This window comes from Odocoileus virginianus, chromosome 3 (genome assembly GCF_023699985.2).
Source record: "Odocoileus virginianus isolate 20LAN1187 ecotype Illinois chromosome 3, Ovbor_1.2, whole genome shotgun sequence".
Classification (NCBI taxonomy): Eukaryota; Metazoa; Chordata; class Mammalia; order Artiodactyla; family Cervidae; genus Odocoileus; species Odocoileus virginianus.
The window spans coordinates 21,413,415-21,433,338 of record NC_069676.1 but is presented as its reverse complement, the minus strand read 5'-3'; the positions used below and the strand labels follow the sequence as shown (position 1 = coordinate 21,433,338).

General features: G+C 40.1%; 1 pseudogene; it reads right to left on the bottom strand.

Moving 5' to 3' along the window:
- Nucleotides 1–239: 239 nt before the first annotated feature.
- The window catches only part of LOC110133194 (PR domain zinc finger protein 14-like), a 43,974-nt pseudogene continuing 24,289 nt past the window's right edge, over nucleotides 240–19,924 (bottom strand).

The window sequence follows — 19,924 nt, the reverse complement described above, 5'->3', positions numbered from 1 at the left end:
CAGCTTTGGAAAGATGAGGACATCTTCCTCCATCTGAGTAATGGCCATCTGATTAGACATGCCCTCAGCTTTGTGTTCTGTGTTAGAGTTGGAAGGGAGAAGCTCCATAGGCAAGTGGAGAAGCTGCAGGAAGGTGCTGTGTTGGGGAAAGAGCCCATCCTTCCAATAAGAGGGCCTCCCTGGGCACGGCAAAGATGTGTCATCACCTTTGGAGGACCCGGATGCCTACTTCCCCTGCTTTACAGGCTCACCAGAGTATCCAAAAACTTCTCATAGCAATCTCCATACCACAGGAGGAGCTCTTGTTTCTGGTAGGTCTCCTTACAGCTTTCATAAAAGATCTGCCCTTGACATAGTATGGCCACAAGGTTCTGCTCCAGCGGGAAATGGGCACAGCTGACATAGGACGTCCAGTTCCCTGCACCTCCTTTTCCATGAATAAAGTGGCTCAAATGACCATATTCAAAGATCTCCTATGTATTAAGAAATTGTCTCCGTGTGTCTTGACTTCGCTGGTGTTGACCACTTTAGGCTGAAAGGTCCCAAACCTGACTCCTTTGGCCACAAAGCTGCTGTAGAACACCCCTAAACTTGTGACTTCACCGAACTTCACCTGTTGGAGGTGGAGACCTTCTGGTAGTTGAAGGGAGTCATTATTCAGAGTCTGAGGAAGAAAATCAGACCTTGAGCTGTTGATGGGGATCAGGAGGCTGGAAACTGCATGGTGCAGGTGGGCTGAAAGCTGTGGGCTGGGGATGACCCAGTATAGAACTAAGTGCAGGTCTTTCTGGATAAAGTGGTAGCAGTGAGATGCCTTCCCCTCTTAGTTCATGAGTTTGGGACTGGAGAATTCCATGAACAGAGGAGCCTGGTGGGCTACAGTCCATGTGATCACAGAGCTAGACACAACAACTGAGCAGCTGACACTTTGACTTTCCAGAGCTCACTGGGGGACTCAGATGCAGGGAGGGCTTTGGCCCCTCAGGTAATAGCAGAGCATCCGTGGGCGGCAGCGAAATGAAAATTTCAGGTTCCTAGCACTGTCCACCATCACAATGGCCGCCAGTGTGTTCCAAGTCTTCGCTGGTGGTGACTGCCATTCTGGAAGTGTCCTACCTCCTTGGGGAGGTGGGGAATTGGGTATCAAGTTGGCAGCTTGCTGAACCAGGGCAAGTCATAGAGTGGCTCCCTTGGCAAGGCCGGGCCAGGGCACACAGCAAGGGAGGTGCTGTCCAGAAGCCTATGTGGACAGGGCCTGCAACTGCTAGAAAGGTTGGAAACCTTCCTCCTTGGGGGTCAGGGCGTTCTGTAGTGGCCATAGTCGTGGGTGGAGAGTAAAAGTGCGTAGTAGGCAGCTAGGTGTTGGGAGCTGCTCTGGAGCCAGTCAGGCAGGTAGCACCCCTTGTCCTAGGGTCCAGCCTCCCCTGGAGGCCACAGGGTCATCCCAGGCCACGCCAACATGTCGAGTCTCCCAGAAGGCTTGCCACCTCAGGTGTGCTGGGCTTTTCAGACCTTCCTGTTTGCTCTTGATTGGTGTTCCCCCCACTCCCAATTTGGGGCTGTCTTTTCCTGGGTTTTCCCAATGTCAGACATAGTGAATTTTGCATTAATTGCTGGACGTTTTTGCATTGATAACGTGTATGATTGAGCTTTGTTCTGAGATGAAATTAAGTTACTTGGAATAGTTCCTACTTTTGAGACTGTTTGATAGTAACAGAGCAGCGTTTGGGCTAACTATAGCCACTCAGTTTCCATTTCCATCATCTCAGGTCAGGAAACCTTCCAGGCTCTGCCTGGGTTTCCCCTCCCTGTTCTGTTGCCTGGAGCATTCAAGGTCATAAACCTGTGAAAAGTTGTAAGCCTAAATTTGTTTCCTTTCTCTCAGTTATCATTTTCCTTTTTTGCCTGATGTTCAGTGTCTTGAAGACTATTATTTGTGTACCTTTTGTCCAGTATTTCTTCTGGGAGAATAAATCCAGTCTCTATTCTAGCTCAGTTGAAAATAGAAAGCAACTGAGATGAGCAAAACGTTTGAGAGCATTTGCTCTAATATAAAATAATTAAAACACTGGTTATTTGGTACAGATGTAAAAAAATGATCACTTTGACAGAAAGTGGCCTATCTATATGGAAAGTTAGTTATAAAAATTATTTTAACTCTTTTGAATTGGCAGAGAACCTTTAAGCTACTTAAAGATAGTGCTGGAAATTCTGATAAGTATTTGGCAAAATCACAGTTAAAGATCTTCTTCATTTGAGTCATAAAAATAAATTCTAGTTGGATTAAAGTTCTGAAACATAATAAAGTTATTACTTTTAAAGAAAATAAATCAAAATAATCTGGGAACTGTGGGTTATGGAAGTGCTCTGTAAACCAAAATTAGAAGCCATAAAGTTAAATTGCTAAATATGACTATATAACAGTTTTTAAGCCTCTGCAACAATACACTTCACTATAAGCAGTGTTAGAAAGCAAATGACAGATGGAAAAGAATATACAAATAGCGAACACTGAATTAATAGCAAAATATGTAAATAGATAGCCAAATAATGAAAATCACAGGCTAATGGAAAACAGGGAAGAAAATATAAACACAGTTTATACAATTTCTTGTTATATGCCCAGTTTTAATATTGTACTTCAGAAGAAGGAATAAATGAGTATTTTCACTGTGGTATTGTATATTACTGTAAAATTAGAAGCAGCCTATATTTCCATTAGTGGGAAAATAAACTGCAAATAGATTATGGTATATACAGCCATGACATACCATGTATCAGGTTTGAAAATGACATGGCAGACTCTCCAAGGGACTTAATGTAGTGGGCGAGAGGGAGAGGGATGGAAGCAATTTTTATATTACATGTAGTATGACTTTTCTGTGAAAAACACAAAGATATGTGTGCATACATCAACACTGTATGTTTCTCTTAGAACTTAAGTGTATATGCGTATGTATATTTAAGGAAAAAAAAGAGCCTATAAATCTGATAAACTGGGATAAAAGCAGGGGTTGCTTGTGGTAGTTGAAGTAGGTTTTTACTTTCATCTATAATATTTCACCTCTTAACACTGAGAATGCATTCTTCATTCCTTGTAATAATTGTGTTAATAGTGCTGAACCAACACTTAAATGAACTATGTATTGGAAGGAAGGATGTATTTAGCAGTTTGTGTGAGCATGCAAGGGGGCCAGTCAGTAGAATGCAGTGGGTACCGCTGTTACTGTAGCACAGTATCCCTTCTTCTTTTCCAGTTTATAGAGTCTTTAGTTCCTTTTTTGTTTTATTTTGTTTTGCTTAAACTAGTTGAAATTGAGTTTGTATCACTTGCAACTGAACAAATTTTTAATTTCCTCACAAGGACATTTTTTTGTTCTGTTCATTTGTTTTTAAAAAAATACATAAAAACAGCATGTTACTCTTCAAGAAATGAGTCACTAACCAAGTATGGGGCATAATTTTAATATCATGGAATTAGAAGGGTAGATTGGGGAAGGAATGGTGCTTTGGAAATTTTCTTTTAGAAATGTCTTCGTGATTAAATAAGAACAAAGTTTTTTGTTTCTATATTATGTTGGTGAGGCTACAGATCTGAGGCATATGGAATTAAAATGATAGACTAATAAACTTAAAGGTATTAGGTAGTTAGAATAGGAAAAAGGAGTCCAAAATGGTGGTGACTAAAAGACAAAGAGGGAGAAGCCTGCAAAAATGGAACAAAGGAAGGTTCGAGGACCAGAGTGAGAACTTCAGGTGAAACGAACATACCTGTTTCTTGGCCAGCCCAATTTGCATAGGGCAGGCTCAAGGTGGGGGGTGTGGGGTTGTAGGGAGGAGACAAACATGTAAAAAGAAGGAAGCCAAGATGGATTGAGGCCTCTTCTTTTGGGTCCATCCGCCCTCATGCCTGAGGTTGTATTTTCCTTGCTTGCCAAATAAAACCGAGCTGTAACACTGGTCCATTGCTTCAAATTTTTGCTGCAGCGAGACAGAACCAAAGATATTACACACTCCCCCAACATAATCTGGTGCCGTGACTCAGATTTAACCTGGCTGAAATAACCTCAGTTTGACCCCCACGAGGCAGGGGCCAAGCACAGCAGAAGCCCAACTCGGCAAAAGCTCCCACAGTGGAAGCTGAACGCAAAGAACATCCAGTTCAGTGAAAGTGACAAGAAGCCCAGCATGCCAGAAACCAGGACCGCAATAACAAATTTGACATCAAGCTCACGCGGCTCAGTCTCAGATTCCAGTAATCCTCCAGTTAAGATAGGAGGTCCTTGCTCATATGGCTGGAAAGACGTGAAGCTAGCAAAATCTTAATTCCTTTACAATCTCTCGGTTCTTGTTTCTCGAACCCCCTGCAAACAGGCGAGTGGCAGTGGGTGCAGTTGAGGGACTCTGGCAGGGGTTACTCCCCAACGTGTCCCAAAAGCTCTACTATCTGCTGTGCCTTAGTAGCTGTTGCCCAAGTGGATGAGGGTTGCTCTGTCCTTAATCTTCTTTGTGCCAAGGATCAGGCCAATCAAAACTGTGAGCACAGGTCCGGTACTTAGCAGATTTTCTGGCAGATTATGAAGGGGATTCCTTGGCACGTTTTTCTCACTGTTTTTCCTCCCGTCCTTGTCCTTCAGCTCCTCTCTCCATCTGTGCCACTGCTTACAAAATATTGGGCAGGTCATCATCTTTCCTGAAGGGGAAAAGTTGTGTTTGAAACTGTTTACCTAAGATTAGGACCCAAACCCACGTGGCAGGGACTCTGTGCTATGCTTAGTCACTTAGTCGGATTCTACTAGGTCTTAAGCCCAGCCGAAAGCCTCGGTGCCTGATTTTAGGACCTAATGAAGCTCAGGTTCTTGATGTCTCATTGCAAAAAACATTCAGTGAGAAACACAGCGATAGGTAAGAGGTGGATTTGTTCGGATTCAGAGAGAAGCACACTCCAAGAGTGTGGACCATCACAGAGGGCCAGTGTCACGGCCTGGAATGTGGTGTGGTTAGTTTTTTATGGGCTGGGTGATTTCATATGCTAATGAGTGGGAGGTTCATTCCAGCTCCTTTTGACAGTGTCTTAGAACTTTCCTGGAACCTCTGGTTGTGTCATTTAGCTTGCAGATTGAGAATCAAGGTTTAGTTGAATTTGACTGGTCATCTTGGACCCATTTGATTTTAATCAGTTTATGTTATGCCCTCGGGCTGTGTCATTCTTTCAAAAGTTGTGCCCTGCCCTCTTTGCTCCTATTTCATGCTCTTTTCCTGAGCCCCTTCCGGGCCCACAGTGTTTCCTCTACAATCTTCTGGAGGGACAGCCGTGATATAGCTGACCCTTGGGAGGGAAATATTGTATAATATCCAATCCCTCTAGATATTCAGGCCTTCATCTTCTATGTTTCCTAAATGTGCAACAACGGCATCTCTCAGTGAACCCTCTAGGGCGGGTGCCAGGCACACAGTGCCTGCTAGATGTCCCATCTGTTGGTGACATCCCTTCAAGGGCAATTGGGCTTCCAAGGATAATGTTTGCCACTTGGGAATTAGCCCTGCAGGCCATTTGGGCCCAAACCCTTACCACTCTTCTCCTAAAGTTACAAACATAATCCCCGGATCAAATCTCCACTCCAGTTTTATGGAATATCTGGTCTGTTGTCTCTTATCAATTTGTTCTTAAGCCACTTCCTAACTCTACAACCAGGACCCTGCCCCCTTGTAGACAACATCCCTCCACCCCACTTATTATTAAAATACTCTTAATGCCCCCAACAGGACCAGATAACCCACTCCTTTGTCATTACTTCTGTTATTACCTAAAGTGGGTCTATGACAATAAAATGTTTACCATTGGAAACACCCTAAACTGCTCTTGTGGAGGACTAGGGAAGAAATCAGTTACCTACATTTCCTCAGAACAATAAGAGGATAAGGCTTCTGGCTGTTGCACCAGGTTCCCAGTCTCAGGGCACAGGCTTGGATTGCTTTACATCATGGTATCTATTCCTATCCATGGTGGACAAACTAGCAATGAGTAAGGTTGCTGCTGCTGCTGCTGCTAAGTCACTTCAGTCATGTCTGACTCTGTGCGATCCCATAGACAGCAGCCCACCAAGCTCCCCCATCCCTGGTATCCTCCAGGCAAGAACACTGGGGTGGGTTGCCATTTCCTTCTCCAATGCATGAAAATGAAAAGTGAAAGTGAAGTCGCTCAGTCATGTCCAACTCTTAGCGACCCCATGGACTGCAGCCTACCAGGCTCCTCCGTCCATGGGATTTTCCAAGCAAGAGTATTGGAGTGGGGTGCCATTGCCTTCTCTGATGAGTAAGGTTACAACCCCTTAATTCTGCCCAGCACTAGTCATACTGGAGACCTTGGGGATGCCCAACTCCAGCTTGGGGGTCCCAGGAGGTTAACTTGCCCTGACCTGTCTAGGGATCTAGTCCTCAGGACATTGTCATGCCTCAACTTGCTCATCAACAGGGGATCTGCCTGTCCAGGAGGAAATCAACATGCCTCGACCTGCCTAGGGACCCAATTCTCGGAGGCTATAATCAAGATAGTTTTAATTTAGTGGTTAAAAATCTGTGATAATCACTTATGCCTATATAGAAAGTGATGTAATCATCCTTAGAATATAAAAGATGAGCTATTAAGAAACATTAGTAGCAGTTTTGTGGTCTGTATAAGCATTGAAGTATTAATCATTTCTGCCTTTCTAATTGACTTTATTTAATAAGCTGATCCCAAACTTCCAAAAATGTGCATTTCTCCTACAGTTAATACTGAGTAACTCTAAGGTACTATGCAGAAACAAAAGTAAAAGCAGTTCTGATATGTACACTCTGCAAACAGAAAACTTGGCCCTTTTTCCAGGCTAAAATTTAAAATATATTATTATAAGGTTGATATGTGAGCAATTGAGAAAGGAAAAAGGATCATTAAAGCCAGCATGGCCTCATTAGAAAAGTTATGTCAGAGTAACTACAGTTTTTTTCTTTCTATTTCCTGACAAGGTTACAATTGGTTATAGAACTGCTAAGGACAATAATAATAGAAATAATAATTTGAAGGAAAATAACAAAAATTGCAATGTTCAGTTTTCTTTGAGTTCTTATCACATAAATTAATAGATTTAAGCTCCGGAAAAATGCTGCCTCATACATAATAACATCTGGAATAAAATAAGCTATTTTATGACTGTTGCCATTGTTTTAAAAGAAGCTTTAGATAAAATATACTGGGTGCTTCCCAGGTGGCACAGTGGTAAAAGAATCCATCTGCCAATGCAGGAGATGTAAGAGACTCGAATTTGATTCCTGGGTCGGGAAGATCCCCTGGAGTGGAAAATGACAACCCGCTCCAGTATTCTTGCCTGGAAAATTCCACGGACAGAGGAGCCTGGGAGACTACAGTACATGGGATTGCAGAGTCGGACATGAACTGAGCAACTGAGCACATATACATAGGGCGCTACAGGCAGAGATAAATTTCTGTTGTTTATATAAGTTACCCGGTTTATGGTATTTTGTTATAGCTGCCAAAACTATAGCATTTTGGAAAGTTTTCAGTATTATCTAAACTGATTAAATGGTGAACTTGTAACTGAGTTGATATCAGAAGAATTTAGTGTAAAGAAATGTTTTCAGTGACATAGAAAATGTCTGTGATCTAGATTTTTTTTTAATTAAACATTTTCATTAATGATTTTCTGAAGACACATCTATTCATTACTAGATGAAGTAAAACAGAAGGGTAGCAAATCAGGACCTCAAAGATTTTGTCATTCTAGAATAGGCTAAATAGAATGAAATCAAATACAATAGGTAGATTGAAGAATGGTGTGCTCAAGTGAAAAAGACACACAGAGAACTCTGTCCATGTGCGTTAAGTGGGGAAGCATTAGTTAGCATCAGTGTTAGAGGCTTAGATACTAGATGAAAAGAGAGCTCATTATGAGTCAAAGTGTCAGATGACTTGTCAATAAAACAAAGCAACCCTGTGTTTCACTAAATTCTAATTTGTTATGTATGTTAGACATACCGAATGAACATCAGTTGAAAGAGGTTGAGGGAAAACCAATTTTTGCTCAGTCATTGAAATTGACCTTTCTAATGATCAGCTGGAGCTAGCAAAAGGGGGATGCTCAGCCTTGAGAAATAGTTTCATCTCAATCTTTGGAGTATTTTCAGCAATAGCTTGAGATCCTGTAGAGTCAGAGTTTCATAATCAAAGGTAACAAACAGAAGGGGAGGTTGTTTAGAAAATATGAATAGCTAGAACCCGCTTCTTTATATTCTGATCCAAGAAGCCTGGGATGAACCCAGGCATCTCATCTGGATTTTCTTTTTTTATTTTCTTACTTTTCTTCTTTTTTCAACAGTGTTCCTGCTGATAACCCAGGCTTGAGCATTTGATCTTGACTACGGGTCAGACCAGACTTTCCTAAAGCACTTAGCACTCTTGACTGAGATCTGAAACATAAGTGTTAAAGAGGAGTAAGATGACTGTCCCAGGCTGATGGAGTAGCATGCACTAAGGCTTCGTGATGCAGAAAGCAGAATAGGATAAGTAATTCAGTGAAAGCCAGGGTGGCCAGAAATTGGAGCATGAAGGAGAAAATAGTGAGATGAGACTGAAGAAGTATATAGGAATAAGACCACCTATGGCCTTGTAGCTCTTAATAATTTTGATATTTGTCTAGGAACAGTGGGAAGGCACTGAACAGTACCAAATAGCAGAGTGACATGATTCTATTATAGTTTTGAATGGATTATTCATATCTTCAGGGTGGTAAGAAGATGAGAGAGGGACAAAAGATGATACCAGAAATTCAGGTAGGAGGCTATCTCAGAATCAGAGGCTCTTAATCTCAATTAAGAGATTAATGTTATCTGGCAAGGTAATAGAGGAGATGGAAAGAAGTAGATATATTCAAAAGATATTTATAAATTAATGCCAACTGGATTACTCAACATTAAAACAGTAAACAACAATATTCAACAGTAAAAGGTTGAATACAGGATTGGAATAGTAGGAAATTTTAAGAATGTGTTCATTTATTTATGGAGTCACTACCATTTGCTGGGCATTCTTCAGTAGCTGAGGATATACCAGTGAACAGGATCAACAAGGTCTCTGCTCTTGTGAAGCTTACAGTTTAGTGGAAGAGACAAATAGTTAAATAAGAAATGAATAAAATATATGAAAATGATATTCATTTTGAGGAAAATAAAATGCAATGATAATAGTGGCTAAAGAAATATTTACTTAGAATATTTTAATTAGAAATGTCTAGGTAGTAGGTAAGAGTTAAGTTGACATCTTAATGACAAAAATGACCCAGTCACAAGAAATAGAGTTGGAGTATTCCAGATCACAATAAAAAAGCCAGTGAAGATGCTCTAACTAAAAAAAAAGAAAGAAAAAACCTAGTATCATCAAGTAAATAAAGGTTACTTTGTCTGGAAACTAGTGAACAAAAGAGTAATAGAAGAAATGCAGTTGGAGAGGCAGGCATGGCTAAATTGTGTCAGACCTGGTGTACCAAGTTCAAGAGTTTAAATTTTATTCAGTGCCTAGGAAAAGGCGTAAAATTGTTTTGAAAAGCAAGGTGATCAGATTCCATTTGCAGATGGGAGATGATGGTGGTGACTAGTATGTCATTGGTGAAGATGGAGAAAACAAATATACTTTTAGGGTTATTTTTGAGGTAAACAAGGAAGGATTTACTGTTGGATGTTGATGATCAAAAAAGTTATCCCTCTCTGTTTTTGGTTGAACAACTGCATAGGTCATGTTCTTAGATGGAAGGAATAGACCTGGGGAGGAATAGATTTTCCAAGGATGGAAGGGAGAGAAAAGAATTTTTGATCATCCAAATTATTTTTGTTTGCTTGTTTTAAGATACCTATTAAATATCCATGTGTACTGCAATTTTGATGAGGGTTGGGAATATTCTCTTGTTTGCACATCTACCTAGATAGTGGTTCCATTTATTAAGAGAAGAACTTCTGTATAAAGTTTAACTGAATGACAGATTGTGGTCCATTGGGGTGAAAGTGAAACTGTTAGTGGGCTCAGTCGTGTCTGACTCTTAGTGACCCCATGGACTGTAGCTCACCAGACTCCTCTGTCCATGGAATTCTCCAGGCAAGAAGACTGGAATGGGTTGCCATTCCCTTCTGCAGGGGTCTTTCTGACCCAGGGATCGAACTCTGTTCTCCTGCATTGCAGGGAGATTCTTTACCATCTGAGCCACTGGGGAAGCCTAGTCCAATGTGACACTAAGTAACAAAAGCAAAGTATTATAAACTACTGAATTCATTAGCCACAGCCCTCCTATAGTGCTTTTGTCATTCCTGGAGAAAGAAGGCTACTGTTCCTTTGGAGATGTTAACATACCCTTTCTATTCATTAATTTCTCCTCTAACCTTTATTAGGGCTTCCCAAGTGGCACAATTGATAAAGGATCCACCTGCCAATGCAGGAGACACAAGAAATGCAGATTTGATCCATGGGTTGGGAAGATACCCAGAGGAGGAAGTGGCAACACTCTCCAGTGTTCTTGCCTGAAAATTCCATGGACAGAGGTGGGCTACAGTCCATGGGATCTCAAAGTCAGACATGGTGGAGTGTGCACGCACACACACACACAACCTTTATTATTTCTTTCCTTCTGCTTACTTTAGTCTCTTTGGTTTCTAGTGTCTTATGTAGAAGTTTAGGTTATTGATTTGGATCTTTCTTAACATAGGCATATAGCTGTACATTTCTTTCTAAGCAATATGTTTGTTGTGTATTTGTTGTACACAAATATACAATGTATTTGTTGTGTCTTGTTTTCGTTTATCTCAGTGTATTTTCTGATTTCCCTTTTGAGTTCTTTTTTAACCCATTGGTTATTTAGGAGTGTGTTGTTTAAACATATTAATGAGTTTTCCAAATTTTCTCTTACTGATTTCTAATTCCATTCTTTTGTGGTAGGAGAACACACTTTGTATTGTTTCTAGCCTTTTAAGTTTATTGAGTCTTGGTTTATGGCCTAGCATATAGATTATCCTGGAGAATATTTAATCTGCATATATCCTCTTGCTGTTGTGTGGAGTGCTCAATAGATACGTTAGATCTAGCTGGCTTAGAGTTGCTGAAGTCTTTTATTTTCTTGTGGGATCTTCTGTCTAGTTGTTTTGGTGTAGTTGTCTGTAGTTATTCTCTCTTATAAATTACCCAGCCTACTGGTTTGAAAGTGAAAGTTGCTCAGTCGTTTTTGACTCTTTGTTACCCCATGGACTATACAGTTCATGGAATTCTCTGGGCCAGAATACTGGAGTGGGTAGCCTTTCCCTTCTCCAAGGGATCTTCCCAACCCAGGGATCGAACCCAGGTCTCCCGCATTGCAGACGGATTCTTTACCAACTGAGCCGCAAAGGAAGCCCAAGGATACTGGAGTGGGTAACCTATACTTTCTCCAGTAGATCTTCCTGACCCAGGAATCGAACCGGAGTCTCCTGCATTCCATGTGGATTCTTCATCAACCGAGCTGTCTTGTCTTAAATTTCCTCCCAGTTAGTTGCCTTTCACTGCAACTTCCAGTTTTTGAGAATGCCCTTAGGCTTGACTTTCTCCAGCGAAATCAGTTCAGGAAGTAATTCGGAGCTGTTTTACAGTTTGTCCACCCCAGGCAAAATCTCTAACCTGGGGCTCAGGAGTTAAACTGGGGACAGTGGTATGCTTCTCTTTGAGTGACGCTTCTCCCTCTAGGATTGGAATCCTAAGAAGTCAGGGTAGAGGAGCCAGAAGTCCTCAGGTACTTACCTCACCTAACATGGGGCTCTACTGCTTCATGAACCAGGACAAAGATAAAAAGAGCCTCCGTCCTCCGGCTGACAGTGTCATGTAGTAAAGTCTCTGTGCCACGAGTGAGGGCCTGGCAGCAGCCCCTCAGTGTCTCATCCAGGAGATAGCCTCAACCACAGGTGCCTCGGGGGTGGGGTGAAACATCTCACTCTACCCTAGGGGGAATTGCCTTGTGACAGGAGCTGGGGACAAGGAGGCCTGTGTTCGAAGCTGCAGCAGTTTGGAATGGCGTCCCCACTTTGCTCGTTTGGGAGGTGTAGTGAGTGAAACAGTGTCAGACTTTATTTTTGAGGGCTCTAAAATCACTGCAGATGGTGACTGCAGTCATGAAATTAAAAGACGCTTACTCTTTGAAAGAAAAGTGATGACCAACCACTTGTCTCATGCACCCAACCTGGGCTGGTGATCTGTTTCACCCTAGATAATATACATGTTTCAATGCTGTTCTTTTGAAATATGACCCAGCAATCCCACTTCTGGGCATACACACCAAGGAAACCAGATCTGAAAGAGACACGTGCACCCCAATGTTCATCACAGCACTGTTTATAATAGCCAGGACATGGAAGCAACCCAGATGCCCATCAGCAGACGAATGGATGAGGAAGCTGTGGTACATATACACCATGGAATATTACTCAGCCATTAAAAAGAATTCATTTGAATCAGTTCTAATGAGATGGATGAAACTGGAGCCCATTATACAGAGCGAAGTAAGCCAGAAAGATAAAGACCATTACAGTATACTAACACATATATATGGACTTTAGAAAGATGGTAACGATAACCCTATATGCAAAACAGAAAAAGAGAGTCAGATGTATAGAACAGACTTGTGGACTCTGGGAGATAGCATATTAAAAAGCAGAGACATTACTTGGCTAACAAAGGTCCATCTGGTCAAGGCTATGGTTTTTCCAATGGTCATGTATGGATGTGAGAGTTGGACTGTGAAGAAAGCTAAGCGCTGAAAAATTGATGCTCTTGAACTGTGGTGTTGGAGAAGACTCTTGAGAGTTCCTTGGACTGCAAGGAGATCCAACCAGTCCATCCTAAAGGAGATCAGTCCTGGGTGTTCATTGGAAGGACTGATGCTGAAGCTCTAATACTTTGGCCACCTGATGCCAAGTACTGACTCATTGGAAAAGACCCTGATGCTGGGAGGGATTGGGAGCAGGAGGAGAAGGGGACGACAGAGGATGAAATGGCTGGATGGCATCACCAACTCAATGGGCATGAGTTTGAGTAAACTCCGGGAGTTGGTGATGGACAGGGAGTCCTGGCGTGCTGCGATTCATGGGGTTGCAAAGAGTTGGACACGACTGAGCGACTGAACTGAACTGAGTGAGTAAATACTCTTTGTCGAATACCACAGACTCTTGCCCTTTTATTTAAACCAAAATTTCAAAATTTTCTTTAGTTGATGTTTCTTCATTTACTGTTTGTCTTTAGGTCCATTTCCATAGTTTGATTTTTTTAAAAAACTGTTTTTGCTCAATGTAGTTTTCACCAGTTTTAATGGGGGAGAGCAGGTCAGCACAGCTTCTCAGTTGTCATGTAGACAGTCAATCTCCAATAATCTCCAAAGTTTTAAGCCCTATAACTCTGGTGTTCAATGTTTATGGCTAAAATTCTGTCGGAGTTGTCTGAATAAATGTTGCTTGGCCCTCAGATGAAATAAGAATTATCTTCTGGGTTAAAAAATTTAAATTGAATTTGTTTTCAGTCACTTAGCTTAAGTCTGGGGTGGTTCATATTATGAATTTCTGCCTCATCAGCTTAATGGAACTGACACGTTTGTGCTTTCTTTCAGTCTTGGTATATTGGCTGGTAAGAGGTTTGCAAATTGCAGCCAAAACAGACCTTTCCTTCCTTGTTCTAAAATTCTTGCTGAAATTGACTTCTCTTTCTAGATTTTTGTGGTAGATTCTTGCCAAGTGTTTTATTGAGAAAATGATGCTAAAGTAGCCAAGTTTCAACTTTAGTCCTTGACCATAAACCCGAGGAGTCAGTTAAGAATATGTTTAGCTTATTGATAATCAGTTGCCCCTACCAAAAATGTGGCTGAATTGCAACCTCTTCTTGCAGTGAGTTAATAGCAGTGTCTTCACAAAAGAAGCCAGCATCACAGTGTCAGAGTCATCATGGATCACCTGTCCTCTGTCAGGGAGAACCTCCTCCATACAAGGACCATTGTCATGAATACATGAGAATGACATCCTGGCTTCAGAGATTGTACAACATAGTAGAGAGAATACTAGAAATCTTGTGTTTTCACTCTAAATTTGAAATTAACTCTGTGACCTCTAGAAAGTCATTCAAACTTGTAGATCTGTTTCTTCATCTTTGATGTGAAGGTGTTGAATGAGAGGATCCTGTCAGCCCTAGTAGTTTATGACTACATGTAATGTTAGTTGCTATGGTGGAACACTGGAAAATAGTACCAATGGTCCCTAAGCACAGACTGGAAAGATAGAATATGATAACAAAAAGAATATTTAAACATACAAGGGAGTATGGTGCATGTTAAATAAACATTATAGAAAATAATTCTCTCATGGACAATTAATTATGGCCTGGGTGTAAATCAACTATAAGCTACACTTCTCTGTTTAGCTTTCATTACTACCAACTAGTTAAATTATCAGAGAAGTCACTTTCCCAATTACAAAATGTGAGATCTGAGAAGATCACCAGGATAGGGGGACAGATTCCTAACAAGTCATAACATTTCAAAATATGCCAGTAAATTGAGGTATATAATTGTAGTGACTTAGAAGCAGAATTTTAATTCAAGAATCTAAATGCAGTGAAACATCTAGCTGCAGTGTAATTCAGTACTGACACCTTAGCCAATAACACATTTAAAATGAAGCGGCAAAAAAATTGATTTCTAACTGCAACTACCTTGGGTTTCTCTTTTATTGGCTTAGTGATGCAGGTACAACAGAATCAAACAAATAATTGCCAACGTCCTCAGTGAGCAGCGTCCTGTACCTCCAAGCTGTCAGAAGTGGAAATAGTTGCTCTTATGGCTAATGGCATATATGGAACCATTTGTTTGCTTTGAAAGCTTTATGAATCATTTCAAGTGATTTCCCTTGATACTTTGTAATACCAGCTATTCCAGCTCTTCTCTCCTCGTTGACTTCCTCTCCTGTGCTCATTTTAACATGCGGCTACGTGTACCAGCTATGCCATAGTAAGTCACTTTTCATAATTAGGTCAAGAGAATACCACTTCAGTGGCTTTTCCTGCAATTTATTTTCTGAATAATATGAGAGAGAGATTTGAATGTGGTACAGATTTTTTAGATGCTAAAAGCCAGTGTAGTTGACTCATGCAGTTAAAGGAATTTGGTGCTAGGATCTAATATAAAACTTTTTATTGCATGTATACTCTAATTTACATAACAAAAACATTTTTGTGAAACTGTTATCTATATTATAATACCCTAAGGACTTATAAGCAATTAAACAAGGACAGAAATAAATGAGCTAGAAACAATGAGTAAAACCTATCTTTTAAAATAGAAACTTGCCAGCATCTATATTTTACTATGAGTATCTGCCCTATATGCTGCAGGAAAAATACCCCACTCATTTGGAAGTAAAACCCTGAGTCAAGTTGATTATTCACTGTGTATGTTTTTTTAATAGTACTTTTTTTTTTTAAGTTAATGGGTTGAATTCAGTTAAGTTAGTATGTTCCGAGTATGAAAAAAGAAAGAAAATGAAAGTGAAGTCACTCCGTTGTGTCCAGCTCTTTTGAGACCCCATGGACTGTAGCCTGGCGAGCTCCTCCGTCCATGGGATTTTCCAGGCAAGAATACTGGAGTGGGTTGCCATTTCCTTCTCCAGGGGATCTTCCCAAACAAGAGATCAAACCCAGGTCTCCAGCATTGGAGGCAGACTACCATCTGAACCACCAGGGAATCCCATTAGGAGAATGCAGGCACACTTTTTTGTGTCTGCAGAAATTCAAAATATATAGACTAATGTAAAGATACAGTTCCATTGGCCTATAAGGTCAAATGTCTAAAAATGGAGTTTTGACATGTTTTATAATAAAGCTCTAGGCCTTACTGCAGGCAACTCATTATGGATGTTTTCAGGAAATTCAGTTCATTTCAAAGATGTCCTGGCCAAATTTAAATTCTTTCCTTCTTCTGTTAAATTTATTCGTATGTCTTTTACTGTTTCTGATGCTGTTGTAAGTAGAATCATTTCCTTAATTGTTATTTTTATTATTCTGGGAGTCATTCTTGGTGATCTTAGATCCAACTCATTCAGTTCTTTGAATGTTAGTTTGATTATTTTCATTAGACCCCTTCCTTTTTAAATACCTTGAGTGACATCTATTCCCTGCAGTGAATTCTAAATGATAAATGATGGCATTGTGTTGTAATTCATGAGTGATATTAGATTAATCTGTAATATTGAGAAGATGTTGACTTGTAGGAATTTGGATTCTATATCACTTAAGACAATGGGAAAATAACAACCCATTAATTCCATGCATATGTGTTAAGTATTGCCTGGAAGATGTGATGTGAAGAAACTTATTTCAAGATGAAGACAGTATCATACCATATCAAACCAGTGGTAAAATTCATTTAAATGTTTTAAAATGGACCTATTTAGGTTGGAAGAATTTAGCCATGTGGCAACTGTTCTCGTATGTCCTGTGAATACAAGGAATGTTTATACTCTTTGATGTTTAGGAAGAGACTGGGTGCTGTAAATTGAAGACACTTGATCTTATAAATAAGCTTAGTAAAGCTGAGCTTACTTGAAGATGAAACAGCTGTTTGACTATATAGGATAATTCCAAATCTTTCACTTTATACTAAGAGAAAAATACAGAATGAAAGATTAGAAATCCCAAGCTATATTTTATTTAGTTAAAACATTTTACAGACCAGATAATTTTAAACTAAAAGTTGGATCACATTGTGCTCAGCAGCTTTCCCTACCATGCTTCAGGAGTTTTTATAAGATATCTAGTAGATTAAATAACAGGCTTCCCTTGCAGCTCAGATAGTAAAGAATCTGCCTGCAATGCAGGAGAACTGAGTTCAATCCCTGGGTCAGGAAAATCGCCTGGAGAAGGGCATGGCAATGTACACTTCAGTATTCTTGCCTGGAGAATTCCATGGACAGAGGAGCCTGACAGGATACAGTCCACGCGGTCCCAAAGAATCAGACATGACTGACTATCACCTACACACTTAACTCTCGTTAAATGGTGTTTATCCTTAAATTGTGGAAACGGTCAGATTTCATTTTCTTGGGCTGCAACATCAATGCAGATGGTGACTGTAGCCACAAAATTAAATGATGCTTGCTCCTTGGAATAATAGCTATGACAAACCTAGAAAGTGTATTAAAATGCACAGACATCACTTTGCCAACAAAGGTCCATCTAGTCAAAGCTATGGTTTTTCCGTAGCCGTGTATGGATGTGAGAGTTGGACCATAAAGAAGGCTGAACACCAAAGAATTGATCCTTTTGAACTGTGGTGTTGGAGAAGACTCTTGAGAGTCCCTTGGACTGCAAGATCAAACTGTCAGTCTTAAAGGAAATCAACCCTGAATATTCATTGGAAGGACTGATGTTGAAGCTGAAGCTCCTATACTGTGGCCACCTGATGTGAAGAGCCAGCTCATTGGAAAAGATCCTGATGCTGGGGAAGATTGGGTGCAAGAGAGGGGAGGACAGAGGATGAGATGGTTGGATGGCATCACCGACTCAATGGACGTGAATGTGAGCAAACTGCGGGAGATGGTGAAGGACAGGGAAGCCTGGCGTGCTGCAGTTCATGGAGTCGCAGTCAGACATGACTTAACAACTGAACAACAACCAGTTATCCTGTCTTCTTTTTTGTTTTAATCCTATCTTCTTATTCATGTACACGTGTTGATAAGGTTGGTGAGGTTATCATTTATGTTGCATACTAAAGTTTCTGTTAACATACTTTTTAAAACAAAAAATAACAGTCAAATATCAGCTTTAGGATGGCAGATGTTTCTCAAAGGGAAAGACTGTTATTAAATCTTAAAACAATTTTTAAAAAGTACTAACTAAAATGGTATGAATATTAGCTTGATTTTTATACCACTTATGACCTGTGAAAGATTTTATTAACCTGCCTTTTTTAACGTGAATCAGAAAAGTAGAGAAAGTGAAGAGTTCGCTGTATTCATTTTTTTTTTTTTTTTTACTTTCTGGGTTTTTTAAAATCAATTTGTTTTATTGAAGTATAGTTGATTTACAATGCTGTGTTAGTTTTAGATGTATAGCAAAGTGATTCAGTTTTCATATTCTTTTCCCTTATTGCTTATTTCAGAATATTGAGTATGGTTCCCTATGCTCTGTAGTAGACCCTTGTTTGTTATCTATTTTATATATAGTAGTGTGTATATATTAATCCCAAACTCCTAATTTATTCATCCCCTCTTCTCTCTTTTGTAACTATAAGTTTGTTTTCTATATCTGTGGTCTATTTCTGTTTTGTATGTAAGGTCACTTTTATCATGTTTTTTAATATTCCACATGGAAAAGATTTCATGGTATTTGTCTTTGGCTTACTTCACTTGATATGATAATCTCTAGGTTCATCCATGCTGCAAATGGCATTATTTCCTTCCATTTAATGGCTGGGTAATCTTCCGTTGTGTAAATATACCACATCTACTTGATTCGCCTCTCGATGGTCATTTAGGTTGTTTCCACACCCTGGCTGTTGTAAATAGTGCTGCAGTGAACTCTGAGGTGCATGTATCTTTTCAAATTACAGTTTCCTCCAGATGCATGCTTGAAGGATCACAGGGCAGCTCTAATTTTAGTTTTTAAGGAACCTCCATACTGTTCTCCATAGTGGCTGTACCAACTTATACTCCCATGAACAGCGTGAGGAGAGTTTCTTCTGAGACATGCTGTGAGATCCTGGTTAAGGACCTGGAGGTAAAACTTGCAAAAATGTGGACCCCCCCCCCCCCAAATACTGAGCCTTCCTGGACTTCTAAACTATAAGACTTGTCCACTCTGAGTCTCTTGCAGTTTGTCAGCTACAGTTATTTTCCTGTCAGAAACTGGTTCCCAGAGCGGTTTCAGCTCATGAGTTCTACTCACCTGAGTTGTGATTCTCTGTATGTTCTTGTTAGTCTCTCCAGTTTTGAGAGCAGCAGTTTGCCTGGTGACCTCACCTCTCTTATGGCTCTAAGAAGAATTTTTGAATTTTCAGTGTTCATCTTTTTGCTTCTTATAATGCAGTGGCAACTTCCAAACTAATTACATGAGAAATGAGAGCCTGTATTGTATTTGAAATCCTCAGATTTGAGATCTTTTTGTAAAGATTTGATTGATAGAGTGAGCTCCTGATAAGGTAGTTTTGTTAACCATAGCCTAAGGTTCCAGAAAAAAAAAAAGGAAAAAGAAGCCAAGAATCAGTGAACAATTGTGTCAAGCAGGAAAGGAGTTGCTGGTTTTCAGAATGGCAGAAGGAGTGTGAAGTTTGGGGTTCTCTGAGTAATCCCAATACACCTGCATGTCTCCATTTTAACACCGAGGATGCCGTTCTTCCAACCCTTGTTCTGATTTCCCATAAGATCCCAGGTGATATTTCAAATTAAATTGATGTAATTTAGCAGTTTACAAAAAAATATATGATTTTGTTTTTGTTTTTAGTTACTGAAGCACTGTGACAGAAAGAAATTCGGAAGTTTGTTTCTAATCAGTCTGTTTGTCAGTGTGTTTCTTTAATCTCTCCAGTATAGAGAGGAAGAGCCTTGTTCCTTTTTTACTGTTCATAGGTAGCAATTACAAGGTCTAGAAGTCTTATTATGGGTTGCCGGAGTTGCATGACCAAGTGTTAATTCTCATTTCCTTCACGTTCTGCTTTCTTCTGAAACTGTTGGTACCAATTACTACATTAGTGAATTTTCTTAATTTCAAATGGCACAACCTGTTATAGGTAGTTCAAACAGAAGATAATGTCATTTTCAGATCAGACTATATGTCAGGACTGAACAGTCAGATTTGGAGGCATTGTAAGGAGCAGCATGGGCAAAT